Consider the following 16,908-nt stretch of genomic DNA (forward strand, 5'->3'; position numbering starts at 1 on the left):
GCTTGTCCAAAAAGAGCCTCACAAACTCTGGTGATGAGTGATCCGGCTTCTGGTTCTAGTGCTGATACGTTTTGACACCATTGAAAATATCAGAAAAATGTGGATACACAGAATTGATGTAAATTTGGGCAACTGTGAGGAAGAGCCACACCTACCATAGTGAAAGTGTACCCTATATTTTTTTTTTTTTTTTTTTTTTTGCATGTTTAATACTTTCTCCCCGTTTATCCTGAGGGATTTGAATCAAATATTTTTTCCTCAGCTGTCTTAAAACTTTCAGAAGATTTCCAGGTTGCTAATAGGAGGATATCATATACTTGGGGAAGGGTCATCCCATATAAAGTTGTTTAATTCGGCAAAATAAGTTCTGTGCTCAAACTAGAAGGTTTTTGAAAAAACATTTCAGGACCTGTTAATAGTGTGGGCACATGACACTCCTTAAACAGAGCAGTTTTTTTTTTCTTCATTTAAAAAACCAGGACTCTAATAGAAAGTAATTTTAAAGCAGATGAAATCACAGCTAGAAGATGAGTGTCAAAATGTGATGATGTGCCCTCTAAAAGTTTGCCCCAAAAAAAAGCACTTTTCATGTTATTCTCCAGGGTATTATCAGAAAATTGGAGGGAAAAAAATCCATTTCCTAATAGCCCACGTCATGGACATTAAAATTGGTGCAGTGTGGAACATCTCACAAAAAAAAGGATTTTGTCTTTAAATTGTGACGCTGGAGTGGGTGTAAAATTGAGCTGGTTGCAGATTTGAACAGAGCTGAAGCGTGTCTTTCAGTCCTGGAAATTGCACACACTTATGAAGGTATAAGAGCTCGGAAATCCTGGAAAAATACAGTGAATTAAAAAGCACCTCTGTTTAGTTCAGGGGTATAAAACTTGCAGTTTCATAGAATAAAGGAAAAAAATTGCATGGCTTCATTAAAAATGCTAAAGCTACAAATAAAAAGTTGACAGCAAGCTGTTAAAGGGGAGTTTTTCCTTTTGTGCTTGCTTGTAGGGGGTCGTCTGTGTTATTGTACAGTCTTCACCTTACAACATGAAGTACCTTAAGGTGACTGTTAGTTGGCTCTATATAAATAAGATTGAACTGGACTGAACTGAATATACATAAGAACAAATGAGGGCTTAGTGGGCTGGAAGGGTCAGAGTAAAGGTGTTCTGAGTTTTTACCAGTGGATCTGAGAGAACTGGGAGCTGAATGTAAACAAATAAGACTGTTAAAAAGCCTTAAAAACAATCAATTCTTAAACTTAACTGGAGAGGAAGTTAATGTAGAGAGGCCAGCACTGGAGTGATGTGCTCATATTTTTAAAAAAATGGGCTTATTCTGAGAGGGTGAGGTGGGAGGCAACGATTGATTGATTTTATTTTTTTATTTTTTCATGGTATGACCCTTAGGGAGTATTTTTTACTTGAAACAAAAAGCGTGTTTATCACTTTGTCCAGACAGGGTACTGTCTGCTCCTTTGCCTACAGCTCAGCTTTGTGTCCTTCATGTTGCTGCAGACACAAGTAAGCACATGACAGACACCAGAGAAAGGTTCCTAGGCCTCTAACAAAATCCACTCATGTTCCAGAGCACAGCCCACAGGTTTGGCCCTTTGGGAGTTTTCTGTTAAAAGTAGCAATCTTGGCTAAAAATCCTTCTCACACACACACACACACACACACGCGCGCGCGCACGCAGTGTTGGGGAGTAACGGAATACATGTACCGCCGTTACGTATTTAAAATACAAAATATGAGTAACTGTATTCCGTTACAGTTACCGTTTAAAAAGGTGGTATTCAGAATACAGTTACTTTGTTGAAATAAATGGATTACACTGCGGTACTTCCTGTTTCATATTGTGGCGGGTCAGGACTGTTTGGGTTTGTTTGACAGCTACGTTCTGTTGTTCCAGGCGGCAGCGTTACGGTTGCCATGGTTACAGGGTGACGCTCGCTCTCTGTGTGTTTTCTGGGTGAGAGAGGCCTTTTCGTTGTTGTTGTTGTTGTGCTAAGCTAACAGGCAGAATGCTACAAGCATAGCTCTAAAGAATGTAGCATCATGGGCAGTGTAGTCTGTGTTGCAGGGAGAATGGACTGCGACACGTTATGTGTCTGTGAGCGAGGGAGGGAGAAAAAGGCGAGTGGAAAGGTACGAGTTGTCATTGAGCAGAAACGGGAGCTGGAAGCATGTAAATATAATAATAACCACTGCAGCCAAGAAGAGAGCCTGACGAGCCCAGCTGTAAGTAAGCGATTAAGACTCGACTGTACACCGTGCTCGTGTTTTCCTCCGAAACAATAAGTTCCGTTGGAGCAGCCTTTCAACGCCTCTCTCTGTCTCTCACAAGAAAAGTGACCCAGACAACAAAGTAAAGCTAGTTTTCAGCTACGAGCCGACAGGGACCCGACGTATTAGTCAGAGGTCCCTTTACTACAGTTCGGAGCCGCGGACCTTCAGTAACAGTAATAAATCACACAGCAATAGTACATTCATGTAGTTGTAAAAAGCATGATAATATATTAAGTAATCCAAAGTATTCAGAATACGTTACTGTCATTGAGTAACGTAACGGAATACGTTACAGAATACATTTTGGGGCATGTAATCTGTAATCTGTAATGGAATACATTTTAAAAGTAACCTTTCCAACACTGTATACATGTGTGATTTTCAGAGATGGTTGTATGGGGGGTGGATATACGATATTCAGGTGCAGATATCTTTATGCCTGTCATCCCTTACTATCAGTCCTGGGAGACACATACGTAGACCTGCACAGAACAAGACAGGTGGTCCACTTCAGTTTGTGCTCACTCTTGCTTGAAGGGCTGTATTTCTTTAGTCTTCCTGTTCTTACAGAAGCTGTACTCGAAGCTGGTTTTAGAACCTTAGAGAAGGACGTTTGTGTCTTTCAGAAGCCAATTAAGCCTGGCTGTCAGCCTGACTAAAGGCACAGTGCAGCCACATCGCACTTAACTAGGAAGCACACCTAGGGGATCATGTTAATGATGTTTAATTGGTGAGGCAGTTAGTTTGTGAGCATTCTGGCATACATGAAATGTTTGTGTTTGTGTTCCGCTTGCCTGGATCCATATATTAAGTGGTTATACAACACTCTTTCTACAGAGGGGAGTTTTCTTCTCCACCTTCGCTAGATAGAGAGTTCTCGCCGCCAGGACTTGGTGGTTCCTCCCAGAAGCCCAGTCAAGCATTCTTAATACGCCTCCACTGGGCTTTTTGGCGGCATGCTCTCTTCCTCAGTTGCTCTGGGAAACAAAGGTTTATTATTACGCATGATTTGCTCTCATTGGCCTCCTCCATCTCCTGCTTTCACTGCATTTGAAAAATTAGCACTCATGCACTTAGCATACTACTTCGTCTTGTAGCTGAATTAATAATGAGAAATGTTTTTGCCTACAAGCTCTTACAAGACTTTCCTTCCTGTACGCATGTGTCCGTTATTAAGAGCGGCGGTTTCATGGATGGAGAGTAAACTGTCTGTCATGGGAGTGGAACTGTTTGCACGTTAAATATAGTATGTAATATCCAACCCACTTAGCCTGTAGGCCTCTGTCAAGCGTGATTAGGAAGGAGAGGAAATGCTGGTGCTGTAATGCAGGGCGTTATGTTTTTATGTGCAGGGAAATCCAGCCTTCTCTCTTCTCATAAAAGCATGCTAGAGTTATTTGTTATGATAATGATGTTACTGATAGATGTGGAACTGTGAATCTGTACTTTTTAGCCTCCCGTCTGTGTGATGGTGCACTTTGGGATTGTGAGAGATGTTGCCTGCGCAGAGTTGTGCATCGCTACACTTCCTCTCCACGCTGCAAGGCTTGATTTCAGCAGAAACATCCCTAATGGCAAACTCCAGCACACCTCACACCAGCCTCTTCACTCTCACTCACTAGGCTCGCTCTCTGACATAAACAAAACACTAATACGGCGAATTCTCTTTTCAGAAGCTGTTTTCTGTCTGCAGTTTTCTCCCAACTGAGTTGCCATTCCTACGCACTGATAGACTGGAGGCGCTTGCAATTTATCTCTTTTACAGCTGTTTGTGCACGAGCGTGCGCGCACTGACGTTCTTGTGACTGTGCATCAGGTTCTTAGGCATCACACGAGGAGGTAAACAGACTAATTAAATCCACCGGCAGTCCCTGGTGAATGCCGCTCTCCATCCATTGTTGTCGTCTCATCGCTGTGGCACGGCGAGGGACTCCTCATTAATTCGATTCAAGGTGTATGCAGGGGAAAAGGGTGTGATCTAACTCACCAGCAATGACGATGCCGGAGGACAGCTCCCACCTTGTAAAGCCTCTGAGAGAGAGATTTGGAGAAGTCCTTGGGCATCTGCTCACGTTGAGCTTGAACAAATTCTTCGTGTGAATTTAAAATTTTAGGGCACAGGTGTCATACTGGGGGGATTTCTTCAAATGATTTTGTAAATCCATTTATAAGTGTAAGATGGGTATAATTGGGCGTGAGGAGATAACCAGGTTCTTGTGGGTGACATGATGATGCTTTAGACACCCTTAATTACCTTTTCCTCTCATGTTGCGTCCTGAAGGCATCTTCATCTACTTAATTATGATTATGGCCTCCCTTAAGCGAGCAGGTAAGATGATGCTGTCTGCGTGTGCAACATTTGTGGTCCAAAATAAGATAAACGATTACCTCAGGAAGTGGATTAGAAGAGCACAGAGGGGCTTCGCTTCTAAGCTCGTCTGCGTTATGGACCTGGATGAGGAGTTTAAACTCTCTGACCGGCATCTCGCAGCCTGGCGCACTGCTGTTTTGTCTGTCGCCAGATAAGCTACAGTTTATCTGGATATATCACTGAAAAAAAAAACTCAGATGGCTCTTTGACTTGTAGCGTTAAGTCAACAGCTCCTCCTATTGAGCCTAACAGCAAGTACACCTCACACTGTAATTCTTTTTCAGTCTGCAGTCCAGCAGCAGGGGTGATTTGCATTGACAGCTCGGCCACAGCACCGGGGGACATGCTCACGCAGGTTTCTTTCTCAATAGAAGCTCCACGGTCCTCATTAATTTATGTATGCATAAAAGCCCCTAAATTGTACTCTATATCCAAGGTGCCAGTTCTGCAGCGCAGCTCCAGAAATACTTGCCTGGAGGCACTTGGAATGACATCTTAGAAACCAGGAAACTATGGAATATTAAAGCTAGAACTAAAGAGATTTGTTTCTCTGAGGCTTATTAGTTTGGCAGGTAGCAAATCTTTTTTTTTTTGTATGTTTTTTTCCCACTGTGTTTTGGTAAGCTCGGAGAATTGCATCCACTTTTAGCCTGAATGAACATCAAGTGTTAGAATAACTGCTTTACACTGTGCTCCCCAGGGTGTCAGAGTACAGGATATCAAGCTGAGGATTTCAGTGGCATATGTCACGCAATGCCAGCGCCGCTCACAGTTTCCTCATCCCCCTCGTCCCACACTTGTTCCTTGTACATCGCTCCTCATACAAAGTAGGCACAACTTGAAAGCACAGTGGTGAATGCCCACGAGGTATTTGAAACCGCTAAGCAGATGTCCGCAACATCAAATGCTGAAACCCTACAGGTAAGAAGAAAGGTTTGGTGGAAAAAGTTGGAGGGAAACTCTCTGTGTGTAGTTCAGGAAATATATTTATTGGATTCTTTAACCCTGTTCACTGGTAATAAGATGTTTGGACCGAACATCCTCCTGGGGTGAGGTCCTACACTGGTATTCGTGGCCCATTAATTGATGAAACCAGTGTGTTTGATCTGAATGCCAACACAGTGTGGCCCATGCCAGGTTAGGTGGGACAGTGATACTCCCTCCTAATGAGCGATGGACTCTCATGCTGATATGAATCGAGTGACCTTTACCGGAGAAGAATTGCTTTGCACTGACAGCAATTATCTGCACTGCGGACATTTATTTGAAAGAGGTTTATTTTTAGAAAGGAGAAGTGGTTACGCTAGCGTCAGTGCTTTGACATTTTCCTCAGCAGATGGGTTTTTTCTTTACACACTCATTTTAAGTAATTCTTGTGTTTGACGGCGGAGCTAGCAAAGCATCGCTGCGTTGTTTCGAGTTAAGTGAATGTAAGACTTTCATCAGCTTCCTGTTAGGCTGACAACAAAGACAGCCTTCAACAACAGTCCCTGAGCCTGAGAAAAAGAATTCACTTTTAAAAAAACCACCTTTGTGTCCATGAAATGAATATTTAAGATGAAAGTAGTTGGTAGTTTGCATACAAATGCCATTGATTGTATATTTAATTTTGAATAGTGTACCAGTGATGAAATCTAAGATAACTATTAATGGAGCTACCACATAGCATTGTGCACCGTGGCTTTTACCAACTGAAAACAGTGATTAGTGATCATTAGAATAAACTCAAAGCTTTATCACTATAAACTGCAAAAAACTAATATGATGTGAGTGCATATGCATGACTAAAGAAGCCAATATTTGAATGAAATCAGAATCAAAACAGAAGATCTGGTGACGACTTGAGAAGTCTGTACAGTGCTGTGTAAAGACATTTGCTTCCTCCTCCTTTATTCGTTTTTTAGTATATTTGTCACCCTTAAATGTTTACGATCATCAAACAAATTTGAACGTTAGACAAAGACACTCTAAACCCCTCTGATGTGGCTACTTTATTAACAGTATTATTAAAATCCATTTGATCTGAAACGTGTAAGTGTGACAAATATGCAAAAAGAGAGAAAGAAATCAGGAAGGAGACAAATACTTTTTCACAGCGCTGCAACTTGAGATCTGGGTGGACGGATTAGAAGAAGATGGAGAAGGGCCTGTGCTGTGGATCATAAAGACTAATGAAGGTGGAGCACAGCAGGGGAAGTACATCACAGCGCTAAGAACAAATTTAACTCCTGACAAGCACACGATGACCAGTGTCATGCTAACATCACATTAGTTAAAGTTCATAATCAAAATCAGCTTATTAAGTCCTCTCAGCTGACACTGAGAAACATGATTACATACTACTAATATTTTCTCCATCACGCCCTGCCATAGGCTGGTCACCTTTCCAGGGCATACCTCGCCTCTCGCCACTGGGATAGGCTGGAGGAGCCAGGTTGCAGATGAACAAGGAGCCCTCGTTGGCTAAAGCACAAAGTCCGACTGCTTTTCCTTGTAGACTGGCAACGCTCCTCCTTCAATAAACCAATATGCCAAGAATCGTCTGTGAAATAAAAAATAATTTATCACAAATGAGATGCAACCATTTGTCTGACTAGCAGGGTCAGACTAATGGTTGTACAACATTTGAAGAAAATGGATTCAGAGGATCTGTAAACAAACTGCTCTCTGTAGTAAAACAGGAAGTTTTCTTTTCTTTTCCTTTTTTTAGTAAATTGCTGAGGGGAAGTGTGTTCTACCACACAGTTGCACTCCACATATCTAACTTGAAACCTGATAAATGGTGTGTAATAGTTAAAAAAAATATAATATTTTAAAGCACATTTGAAGGTAATTTACATATAGCATGAGCAACTGCAAATTAATTGAATTTCATGCATGGAAGCCACTGAGTAAATGTATAATTAACATCAGCTGGATTAGCATAACCGGGTACAACATAGCATAAGGAGGCTGAGAGCGTCCTGAATTAAAATGTATGGGAGAATTCCACATCCATATGATGATATGGGGGGGGGGGGGTAAAACAAAACTCATTTGGAGGAAAAGTTGGAAGAATATTTAAGTTCTTATTCTATAGGTGCAATTATTTTACATAATGCTTCAAAATAACTCAAACACCCCCAAAACAACACATCTAATTGCCTGGAAGCATTTCCAGATAGCTGCCAGGTTTGTAGACTTGCATACATTACAGACTTTGGTGTATTTCTACTGATTGTATGAAGACAAACAAAGAGCATGTTCTACAGTCATTCAGTCGGTCATTAATTGGTTGGATAAAGACAGTTTTTGTAGTTTTGCTACTGAACAAACAGTGCAGACTTTCAGCTTGCAGAGGTATTGGATTAACTGTTCAGAAGGTGGAGGCACTGCTGTGGTATGATCACGTACAGTATGGCTGCCAATGGAAACAGGTTGCAAGTGTTTATTGATGATGTCAGTCCTGCTAGAATCCTGAAAGCTAAGTCGGTGACCTGATCTCGGTCTGATGGAGCATGCTTTTCAGTTATTAAATACGAAACTGGATGCAGAGAGACCCACAGATAAGCAGCAACTGAAGCCTTTACTGCCTGCAGTAAAGGCAGTCATTAACTCTAAAGTACTTCTACCCAAGTATTAAAAACCCATTGTTATATTCAAAATGATGTTCGTTTATACAACTGGAAAATTCATGCAATATGGTCTCTGCTGGATAATAAACCCAGGTATGCTTATTGTTTAATGGCTTGTTAAAGACAAGCTGTTACGCAGGTTGTTGGGTGGTTTCAGATACACCCTGAGCTTCTGACATCTGGTTTCAAAAGAACTAGCATGGTGGAAATGCACAACTTGAGGCTTTAAAACAGGACTTCACTAACCTATGAGTGATATTACAGTAGCTTCATCCGCCTTTTTTTTAAAATTGGTGTGTAAAAGAGTCTTGTGTGGGTTCTTTTTTCCTGATCTGACCTCTAATGCAAGAAAACCAGACAGCTGCTGTTATTGTCCCTCGCCCAGTACAGTTACAAGAAAGGTTGGTGTATGTTTAGCACTTTATTGCCAAACATGTCCACTTAACCATCCAAATCACAGAATTCAGGTGTTTCACTCACCTTAGACAATTAATTTAAACAAATGACATGAAAATATTGGACTTGGTTGTTGATTTATTGAGGAAAAAGAAAGAAATATATTTTTTAAAAACATATGTTTGTAAGGTGCAAAAGTATCTGAACTTTCCTCTGATATCTCGTATTTAGCAGTAACTGAAATTGAACTCGTTACTGTAAATCAATCAAACAAACCAGACATTATGAGGTTGGTTGGCTCTGCCTGACAAACCAAAGGCACTGCATGCCGATTAGCTAATGACCTATGTGTATGCTGATGATCATACCCTGGATAATTCTCCTGTCACTCTAATAAAGAATGTTATTCAAAAACTAAACTTCCGGTTGTTTTAAATATCACTTAAAACTAGTGATTGACCCCCCAAAGTCACCACCTACCTGAACAGAAGTCTTGGCCATTTAAAGTAATTCACGTCAAGGTTATATCCATCTGTTATGTTTCTTCATTTCTAAGAATTAGAGAATCCATTTGTGCTACTTTTTCTTAAAAGTAGCACAAATGGATAATCTAATTGCACTGCTCTTTTTAGCATCATCTAATAGCATCATGTCATTTGTTTAATTGGATTCTGTTTCCACTTTTAGGACTTGTGTAAAATTCTGAGTATGTTGTAGCTTTTGTTTATTCAGTAATATCAATAACCTTGTTAAGGGCAAAGCGTTAAGATTGACTGCATGCCTGTTATGTGTGCACCTGTCCGTCTCCTTCTTATTAACACATAACATATTACAGTGTTTCATTCCCAAGTTACAAATTTAGAAAAAATATATTTAAACTCTTTTTTGCAATTTGTAAAACGTACTGTAACTCCTTTCTTTCTGGGAACTGTGGAGCTGGTTGTCATTAGCACTGCGTCAGTTGTCAGTTAATGTCTTTTAATTCTTTGCTGCACAGCTTGATCGAGATCCCAAGGATACATTCTAGGAAAATCAACACTGACAGCCCTGGAGCTTTCACTCAATGCATGACTGACCCTTTATTAAACCAGACTTATTGTCAACGTGTAAGCTCTGCTCTGAGTCACTGTCAGGGATTTTGTAGTAACTCTAAAAAATTTTAAAAAGTGCTGAAACAAGCAGCATGCAGGCTCAGATCTTCACAGCTTCTGAGACATGTAGCTCAGCAGCAGCGAGCTTTTACATTTGTAGTTTTTGCCAGACATGACAAAGACATATTTTTCTTTGGACGCTATAATCAGTATAGAGGCCTTTATTTTAATATTTTTCATCAAAAAAATAATTGTTGGGCTTTGAACTGTTGGTGACACCGTTCCTCCAGGACTGTCTTAATTCTTCATGGCATGAATTCAACAAGGTGGTGGAAACATTCCTCAGAGTTTTTTTGTCCACATTGACATGATAGCATCTCACAGTTGGTGCAGATCCATGACATCAATCTCCCGTCCCACCACAACTCACAGGTGCTCCGTTGAGATGTGGTGACTGTGGAGGCTTTTTGAGGACAGAGACCTCATTGTCTTGGTTGAGAAATCAGTTTAAGATGATTTGAGCTTTGCGACATGGCGTGTTACCCGCTGGAAAGAGCCTTCAGAGGTTGTGTAAGGGGAGGTTGTGTAAGTGTCATAAGGGGATGAACTTGGCCAGAAATAATACTCAGGTAGGCTATGGTATTCAAACAATGCTCAGTTGGTACTATGGAGCCCAAAGTGTACATCGGTTCAGTAAGGAAGATCTGTAGTAACTCATCTGTCTGCTTCCCAAGTGTTGGCGTCTAATCTAAGCGCCCACCTTCCTACACTGTCAAGCTGATTTTGACATCACTGGTCTAGTCCAATGATCTTCCTGCTTCCTGTGCATCTGCCATTCTCCCTTCCAGACATCTCCGTGCAACCCACCTCCTCTCCGTCTCCGCCTCTCGCTCATCAGTCAGCCTCCATCCAAGCCTCCATCTTCACCTGCAACCAGTGTCTAGACTATTCTCCTGTGCAGGGCCATCTGAGTCTAACCACCAAATACCTCCACTGAATTCTGTGCATCATGTTCAGTTACTTCTAGTTTTCTCTTGTTTTTGAACTGTTGATACAGCACAAGAGAGGATGATCCATTCATTCATGTTGCTTGTGCCAACATAGCAGGAGAAATCAACACCAACAGACAACAGACCAGGCAGCGTTTTTCCAACCTCCTATCGAGCCTGTTGGAGTTGTAGGCTCAGTTTCCTGTTCTCAGCTGACAGGAGTAGCACCTGGTATGTTGTTCTGTTGCTGTCACCCATCTGCTTCAAGGTTCAACATGTTATGTGTCCATAGATGCTCTTCTTAATACCTCGGTTGTAACGAGTAACTTGAGTTAACTTTGTCTTCCTATCAGCTTAAAGCAGTCTGGCCGTTCTCCTCTGACCTCTGGCATCAACAAGGTATTATCACCCAGCGAACTGCTGCTCACTGGATGTTTTCACTTTTTCAGAAGGTTCTCTGTAAACACTAGAGATGTTTGTGCGGTAACATCCAAGCGGATCAGCAGTTTCTGAAATACTCAGAGCAGCCTGTCTGGCACCAACAACCATGTCGCGTTCAAAGTCACTTTTTGCATATGCATAAAGGATGGAAAATGAAAAGAATCGTCTTGAAATGAAATGAAACTGCACACTGAGGCACCAAACACAACAAACAAGAAAATTCATTTTGGGGAAAGTTATGAGTCAAACAGAGATTCATTTTCAGATGGCGCTTACAAACAGAGGCCAAGCCTCTTTCAGACTTTCATCCAAGGGCTTCTGTTAGTTCTGAGTTTTCTCTAAGATAATGATTACAGTCGTGGCGATACATATTCAGAGACGTGTTCTGCTGCTTTAAATAATCCAAGGGCCTCGACCTTGTATGTCAGCTGTAGGTTAATTTCCTTGCACGAAAGCATGCAACATTTGCAACATTTTCACTATGTTAAGAACCCCAGTTGCTAATAAATGCCAACTAATTAAAATGTGCAGAGCTACTGACAGATTTATGAATATTAATGGCATTTGACAACTCTCCTAAAAGAAAGAGACAGGCTGTGCTCCGCATTTATGTGTGGGAACATTTAAGGTATCATCAAGGAGTGATGAGTTTCTTAAAAAAAAACCATGACAGCTATCGGCAATGTCCTGCATATATTTTTCTCCCCCCCCCCCCTGTGAATAACCGATCGAACAAAGTCAGCATATTATCATGTGGTGAACTTTCCGGTGCAGCTACACTACAGTTTAATGGAATGGAAGTCAGCCGTCTAACATAAGTGGTACGTAAATGTGAGGTATATATATATTTTTTTGTCTCTAACTCAACGGCGGAGCAGCCTGGTCCTTTTCACCATTTTGCACGGATATTCAACAATCAGAGAAGAGGCAGAGAAACCAATTTATTTCTGACAGCAGCCCCAACTGGCCATAACCAGTGGAAATGTCTAGCCTAGAGCAAAGCTCATATAGTAAAGCACTGTGTGATGATATTGTGTGAGGGCTGCGAGAAGATGAAAAATTTCAAATGAAGCAGTGAAAAAGGGCCATATGAAGCTCCAGTCTCCACTTAGTGTAAATTTCATCTGTCCATAGCTTTAGACTCAGGGATCTTTTCCACTTCAAATGTACTTGTACAAATCCACCGTGTATAGCAAGCCTTTTACAGAACATGTCCCTCATGGTCAACCAGTCCTCCTTAAATTGTAGAAAAGAAAGGACTGTGTGATTGTACTGTGCTCCGGACTTAACTACGGCGTGGTCGCTATCTTAAAAGTCTCAGGAGGTTGATAGCAAAGCCCACATTCAGAGCATTGATTGCAGAAGTTCAGCAAATTTCCCAGCTCAGTAAAGTGAGACCCTATCGATGATTTTCTTCTTTGTGTACTGCTTTTTTTCCTCTTCTTTTTCTTTCTCTGCTGCCAGCGAGATCGCACAAATGCTGCAAAATAATTATAGGTGGAGTCTTAAAACTTTTGAACTTCTCCAATAATGTTTGGATTAATCTCATGAAAATTAAAAAATCAGTCCATTCAGATGGATTTATCCACTTTAGACAAAAGGCTGTCACAAAAAGGCTTCGGTTAGTTCAGCAAATCAATGAAACCTTTCCATAAATCCTCCCAGACTGAAGGCATAATTTGTCTCTTCCAGTTTAAACTGTTTCGTTATTAGACTGAAGATGGTGAAGGGAAACTGCTTGGGAGATGACAAAGTGGCCACTGCACCTGTTGCTAGTGGTGTGCCTGAGAAATGGGTAAAAGACATCTGGTCTTTCTCAAAGTTTGAAAAATTTACATGTTTCACCCCCAGTTGGTGTATTTTTATTAGATAGATTCCATATTACTTTTGGTATTACATGTTTAGCACAGGACAGATTACTCCAAACACTGGGTATATACTCCATAATGTAAAGCCAGATAAATATTTTTCAAAGATCTATGGGGAACACTGTAATGCAGCATACCTAATAATAACAATAATAATAATATGCAGTATACAGGTGGTAACTTTTGTTAACAAACCTTGGGGAAAACTTTTGGCCAGTGTCCCAGATGCACTTTGGATGGTCTCCGTTTTCATTGCTGCTCCACCTTACAAGTATTTTTAGGATTTCCTTTATTGATGCTGTGATAACAACCCAGGGACATTTGTAACAATCGGTGGTGCTTATCCTGAATGACAAGGCAAGCATTTTAAAAAGGTGCACAAAAGTCTGATGTGGAAGGAGCTGTGTCTTGATCTGTGACTATATCAGCAGCAAAGACAAAGCCCTTCTCTGCACAATGATTTCTACCCCCAATTTATTTATTTTTTTCATTTTTTTTTCAAAAAAAAAAAAGAGCTATTAATTTGTAGATGCTACCATTTTACCCGAGGAGAGTGTAGAAAGATGGGTCCATTTTATAGCTAAGCTGCAGCTGTGTTGCTGTGTTGGGTGGCTTTATTTCCCATCCTGTTGTGCTTGGCTGAGGCTTGTAAATTGCCGTTACCCGACTTCTTTGGCTCGTTACGAAGTCTCAGTGAAGCTTTTATTTGCAAAGCCAGCTGAGCTTGAGGTCTTAACATTTACATGAGGACAATTTCAAGTCACCGTAGAGTCATAGTTAGTGTAGTGAAACTCTTCCAACCAGTGAGAGTATTTTATTAGCACCAGCAGCACAGCTTTATACACCTCTAAAGGCTCTTTGTGTGATCCACTATCTTCGTTTCTTTTTGCTTATGTCCTTCAACCTTTTGATTCCCTATCCTGCCAACCATGAGCCGTGCTGTTCAGATCTAACTGACATGTTAACACTTTGAATTGTCTCAGTTTATGGGATGAAAAATGATATTTTCAGTCTTATGGGCATTTAGGAAAATATGAAAGGACATAGTCTGTGCTTGGATCGGTACCTTATGTGATTTAAAATATAGTGACCTTCAAAATTAAATAAACATGCAGACATGCACGCAAATGGGATTCATTATAAATGCTCCCACAATGTATGGGAAGATATAAAGCTGAGTAGTTGTTAATCACAGGGCATTAGGGCCGGAGGTGAAGGCTGCCAGCTTTGCTAATGTATTCATCTTATTGACTAATATTCAGTGTAAAGTGAATCTCTTTGGGTTTTAAAGTAGTCAGACGAAAAAGACACGTGATTAAATGACCTTGTGCACCGAAAAACTGCAGTAGTCGTTTTTTCAGAGCTTTCAGGTCGATGTACTTCAAGAAAAATTTAGATTATAATTAAAGTCTGCAGATAAATAAATAATTTCAGTCAGATTAATGAACTAAGTGTGCAGATCAAAATCCATATGAGACATCTGACCAGAAATCTTACTTATTTAAGCCAATTCTTACCTTGAATATAGATTTATTTCTTTTTTAAATAGTGGCCATAATTTAGAAGATTTTTAATATTAATAATCTTGCCACGTGCATTCAAAAAAATTCGGCCCAAACTTCTAACTTTCACTATTTTAATTGCATGTAAATTTTCCATGTAATTTTGTACCATGTTATATTTAATGGAATCTGTTCAAATGAAATCTGCTCGAATGGTGTAGATTCAGTTTATACCGAGCACGTTTTCTTTAATATATATATCAACCATTAATTTTATATATCTCAATTTACTCAGAATTATTGCTTCGTGTTTATTGAGGGTGATCTATCATTTTATATCTGATATAACTAAAAAGCCCATTCCCTTCTGAAAAAATAAGAAATACCTGATGGGGTCACTCACTACATATTATTTCTTTATTATATTTATTATCTCTCTAGGACATTTCTCTAACCTGGACTTTTTAAAAAAATGAAAGTCATTTGAAGCTCATGTGGGCGCCGAATGATCCATTAGAAAGCTGTCTACATTTTGATGATTGTGCAAAGAAAGCCTTCCGATGAAGGGACGGACAGTATGTAAGGTGCACTTTGAGCGGTAACGAGAACCAATATAACCAATCACAGCAGAGCGGCCCTCCCAATGCCTAACAACCTAGCAACCAATTAAAATGCAGCTTTCTTCCGCCTGTTTAAAAATATCCTCTGTGGACCCGCCCCTCCCTGCTGTGTGCACTTCCTCGTTGTTATCCCCGTTACTAGGGTGACCGCTAAGCTCTGTCAGCGGTTGGTGGAGACCGTGTGACATAAGAGCGTTATCGGGAATTCCTCTCCCCTCGGAGCTCCGTGTGACGGCAAAAGGAGGTAGCTTCAGTTAATGCCGGGAGAAAGCAGCACGCATTTCATACACGTGAGGCGCTAAAGTTTCCCATGTTTCCTAAACGTGTATTCATCCGAGCGCAGCTCCGCAGATGAGGAAGATGTGTCTGTGCGGAGTTTAGACTTTAATGAAATGACAAAAGTTAGAGAAGAGATACCATGGTCGTTAGAATCTTCTTCTTCTCTGGTTCTTGCTTATAGGCACAACATCTGAGATCTGTACTGACCTGACCAAGGAGGACTTAAAAGTAAGTGTCACAGTGAAAACATAAATTAATCCCTCTGTTTCCACACCAGTAACAGGAACATATGATCTTCTGCGGGATCTCTATAATTAAATGCCTGTTTAGAGGGAGGCTGCGTTTTAAAAGTATTGATTTTTGATAAAGTCATCTAGGAATTTAAGGGCAAAGCGTGTAAGTGTGTCCATCCTAATATCAGACATTATGTTTACCGTAACTCCAGTTATTAACTTCTCTGCCTCTAATTTCTACTTTTCTTTGTGCCTTTGCTACTTTTTAGTTGATATGTGAACTTGATGTGTTTATGTTTTGGTCAAATGAAAGCTGCAAAATGACTTCTCTCATGCATGTTTATGATTTTGTTGTCCCAGCTGAAACCTGACTAACAAGTTAAACAACTATCCAGCATATTTAGTCTGGACCTTCTTTGTTTTGCTCCAGGAGCTCTTTGAATGCAGGCTGCAAAGGTTTATATTTTAAACTAAAAGCGTGCAGCCTTTCCCCTAAAGAGAGCTTTGAAACTTCACAGCCATATGACAAACTTCACATGACTGGGGCATGGAGGACTTTTTTTTTCTGTTTTTCCTGAACTCAGAGTTAGGTTCACATCATACTTTTACATTAGGAGTTACAACATGTTACTTTTTGTTATGCAACTCTGTTATGCACCTTCGGTATGCACTGTATTGAATCTCACTATTCGGTATGCACTGTATTGAATCTCACTATTCGGTATGCACTGTATTGAATCTCACTATCTACCACGGTCTCTGGTGAGTCTCTTGGCACAGGTCAAGCTGACCTTGTCATGGAGGTTTGCCATACAAGGGATCAGTGATGGTGTGTGGACACACCGACAGCTCAGATGTCTGTTCCCAAGCTCCTGGGGCTGCTGGCAGGTTGTCTTTAAATAGATAAGCACTTTAGTTGTACACCAGAGAGGGGCTGTGACCTATGAGCAAGGTGATTCTCGAGCCTGTCTGTGTCTCAGGGGACAATTCAGCAAAACACTCACCATATGTTATAAGCCATAAGGAAACTCCAGAGGTTTTGATAATGCTATAATCAAGCAAAACTGCTAACAAAATCCTCAAACATTAACATATGTTATATCCTCCTGAGACCCAGGGAAAAAAGGTATTTTGATTTTCTCCATATAAATCAAGTGTTGGGTTGGTAAAAAGCACACTGCAAAAACAATTTTGTTTTTAACTACTTTTATTA

General features: G+C 40.5%; 1 protein-coding gene across 1 annotated transcript in view; it reads left to right on the forward strand.

Moving 5' to 3' along the window:
- Positions 1–15,286: 15,286 nt before the first annotated feature.
- wu:fb13g09 (multidrug resistance-associated protein 5) overlaps positions 15,287–16,908 on the forward strand; it is a 29,834-nt gene continuing 28,212 nt past the window's right edge. The window contains exons 1-2 of the mRNA XM_005913107.2: positions 15,287–15,473; positions 15,644–15,690. The gene's annotated coding sequence lies outside the window, so the exon portion shown is untranslated. The remainder of the gene's footprint in view (positions 15,474–15,643; positions 15,691–16,908) is intronic.

Source organism: Haplochromis burtoni, unplaced genomic scaffold (assembly GCF_018398535.1).
Source record: "Haplochromis burtoni strain Fernald_Lab_line unplaced genomic scaffold, NCSU_Asbu1 Contig_4, whole genome shotgun sequence".
NCBI classification, from domain to species: domain Eukaryota; kingdom Metazoa; phylum Chordata; class Actinopteri; order Cichliformes; family Cichlidae; genus Haplochromis; species Haplochromis burtoni.